We start from the raw sequence: 3,572 nt of genomic DNA, 5'->3' as shown, positions 1-3,572 counted from the left end.
CTACACTATGTCATCAGACATGCACTATTATTATACGTTCTCTTTCCATATTATAAGGGAAACTTGTTTTATTTGACTTATATTTTCATTTGTAGTTTACTCAACTTTCCAGTGAGTAACAAGAATAAAAAATCTGCAGTTTATGAAATAACTGGAAAAGTGGTTAAAAACCTGTGGTGTGTAAAAACTTTTGACTGGCAGTGTAATTTAATAAGGTTCTTTTGAACTTCTGATGGCAGCAGGACCTTGTAGCTACTTCATATTGCTGAAAAGGTTCTATTTAAGTGATATTTATATTCTGTAGGGGTGGCAGCAATCAAGCCTGGGTCTGTCTAGTCTAATTGAACCCAGTGATCAAATAAATTTGGTTAATTGGTTGCTTGAGTAACTACTAATTACGTTTTTTTACACAGGGTCGGCTGGTGTTGGATAACTTTTTTCCACGAATAACTGAAAAGATAATTTCAAAACTGTATTTTATGGTGGTGCAGTGGTTGGCACTGTTGCCTTACACCTCTAGGACCAGGGTTCGAGTCTCTGCCTGGATTACATGCGTGTGGAGGTTGTATGTTCTCATGTTGTCGTGGGGTTTCCTCCAGGTACTCCGGTTTCCCCCCACAGTCCAAAGACAGACTGAGGCTAATTGGAGTAATTGCCCATAGGTGTGTGAGAGTGCCCTGCGGTGGGTTGGCCCCCTATCCTGGGTTGTTCCCCACCTCATGCCCGTAGGCTCCGGACCCCCCGCAACCCAGAAGGATAAGAGGTTTGGAAAATGGACGGATGGATGGTATTTTATATTTACTCAGGCTGTCTGTCATATATATTTTTGTTTGAAGGTCTGAAAAGTGTGACAAATATGCAGAAAGGAGGCAGATACCATTTCACCACACTTGTTTTAATGTAAGATGTTATTTTAATTACTAAAAACACAAAGCAAGCCATGCACAAATCCAAATTTGATACTATTGTCCCACAGGTTAGAAAATACGAGCTCGCCTTACTATTGATGCTGTATTTTTATTCAGAGTTTACTAAAGCCGCCGTTTTCCCTACAAAAGAAGACGATAAAGTAAGTGTCTTTTTGGGTTGCGTTCCAAAGAAAAAGGCAATTAATATAAATCAGTTGCCCCACCACCTGTCTCACACACAAAAAAAACCCAGCTGAAGGAAGAGAAGAGACAGGTGGTGTATTCCCATGGCCAGACATACTGGAAATGCCACAAAGCAAACTGGGGGGAGTTACATTTCTTTTTTCTCATTTTCTTTTCTCTTTTTCTGGGTTTTTTTTTTTTTTTTAGATGCAATATGGTTGTCTTCAGGGGGCCTTGCCATTAACCCCCCGGCCAACATTGGATTCCATTTGCTAAATCTGGAGGAGGGCCCATTAGAGAATTCCGAGTCCCCGCCAAGAAAAGGACGCCGACATTCCGACGCAATTAGAAATCACACTGAACAATGAATCACGGGAAACCGCAAAACATTTCCAACGGCACACAATACTTTAAGGCCGCGAATATGCAGCAGCCAAGAGGGAGGCTGGTGCGGCTTGTTAATTGATAAACAATGTATGTTTCATCTAAAACAACATGGCTTCTCCAGATTAGTGTAAGACAATTGAAGGAGTGGCGTGGAACACTGTGAACATCTGTTGCGGTGAACAGGCAGAAAATAAAACTTAAGACAATGGAGGAAATTACCACAAGAATCTGTCAAGTTCTGAACTAAAAGAAGCAAAAAAAAAAAAAAAACATAAAACTTGAGGTTTTCGTTATACAAATACCATCTAACTGCTTATTCAAGTCCAAGTCACAGAAGGTGGGGGGGGGCTTGGAGCCAATCTCAGCCAGCACTGGGCAAGGGCACACCCTGGACAGGACGGCATCACTGGGCACATACAGTGACCCTCAATAGGCAATTTAGAGACACCCATTAGCCCAGTTCTTTGGGCTGGGGGAGGAGACCTTGATGAAATGGGAAGAACACGCAAACTCCACCAAGTGTAGAGATGGCTTTCAAACTACAGGTGTTACCAACAGTGCTGCCCAACGAGCAACCCACATACCAACCCCTCATACAGCTACCATTCTGACAGAAAATAAAGTCACCCCTTGATTTACATGGTATTGAGTAACATCTGACTGTACTTATGTCCCATGGAAGTTTTAATAAAATTTATCGAGAAACGTTCGGTGCAGACGTAGTGGACATTAGCATATGTATTTTTACCATTGTATCATGTGTTATACAGTATAGCTTTGCGTCGACTTGCGTACATATTTACGACTGGGACCACCGGACGCAAGTCATTTTGGGCGTTTCTTGATATTGTAGCTCTCTAGCACATATACATTACTGTATGCTTACTGTATTACAAGTTACATATGGACAGTGGGTCAATATACGGCTGGCAGAGCTGCCCATTATCCTGTACTCGTTACGTTAAGCCATACCACCTGCTAACGTAACGAAACGCAGATGTAAAGCACGTGTGCTCACATGTAATCCAGCGGCAAAAGCTGAGTTTTGTTTCCTTTCACTATTGCATACCCTGCCTTGTACTTCCGCTACAACAGGTTACTGTAGAAAATTATCATGAATATTGCATTTGTTTGCTCCAGCATCACCCATAGAGTAAGTGGACAGTCCTTGGGGTGGAGGCCTTAGACTGAGCTCTCTTGTCCGTTGTTGTTTTGTTGCTTAGTTCCCAGATATTGTACATCATGCAACCAGATATTTACTGAAACAATCCAGGGCAAAGGAGTTGCACAAGGGTGCTACAGCAAGGCCAGTTGAAGTAATACACCCAAGCTCAAGTTACAGGCCGATGGTCCCTGGATATTACCTAGATCAGTGCAACATGTTGAGCCGTTACTATGCATTGGGGAGCACAAACACACAACCATAAAAAAGCACAACAAAAGCAGAAGCTTCTATACAATCAAGCACAGGAAGAACAAAATTAGATACATCGACTTGCAACCTATGCAACTAATTAAATAAATAAAAATTAAGGGCTGACATGACCAAATCCACTTACGACAGGTCAGTCGGAACCGATCGTGGCCATAAGTTGACGATGACCTGTAATGACTAGGTGCCGCCTAAGATCACTAGGTCGCTTGGGATAAGTTATGACTTGTTTGGAGTAAAATTATTGAACAGTATATGGTCAATGATTCAGAGCACTGTCCTTCAAAATTTTCCCAGGAGTTTTGACTTCAATAAGATCGCTGCAGTATTTTGGTACTGCTGATTTGCTGAAATCTCATTTGAAAGGTCAGCCTTTCACGGGGGTTAAGGTATGATGAAATAGTCCACTTTAGTGTCACTGTAAACCCCAGCAAAAGTCTGACGGATACAACTGTAAGCTTATTGTTCATGTCAATGAGAGGCAGAGGAGCCTTCTAGGTAAGAATACATGGATTCAACATCCCAAAGTTACAGGTGTTTAAATAGTAAGAATAACACTTAAAACTGGATAAAAGGCGATAGAATCAGTGATACATGTATGATGAGGCAGTTTGTCTATGCCGTCTAGCCATTAAAAAAAATCAACTGTCTTGCAACCTGAA

The sequence above is a fragment of the Paramormyrops kingsleyae genome, chromosome 12, assembly GCF_048594095.1.
Source record: "Paramormyrops kingsleyae isolate MSU_618 chromosome 12, PKINGS_0.4, whole genome shotgun sequence".
Classification (NCBI taxonomy): domain Eukaryota; kingdom Metazoa; phylum Chordata; class Actinopteri; order Osteoglossiformes; family Mormyridae; genus Paramormyrops; species Paramormyrops kingsleyae.
Note: the sequence above shows the minus strand (reverse complement) of the source record.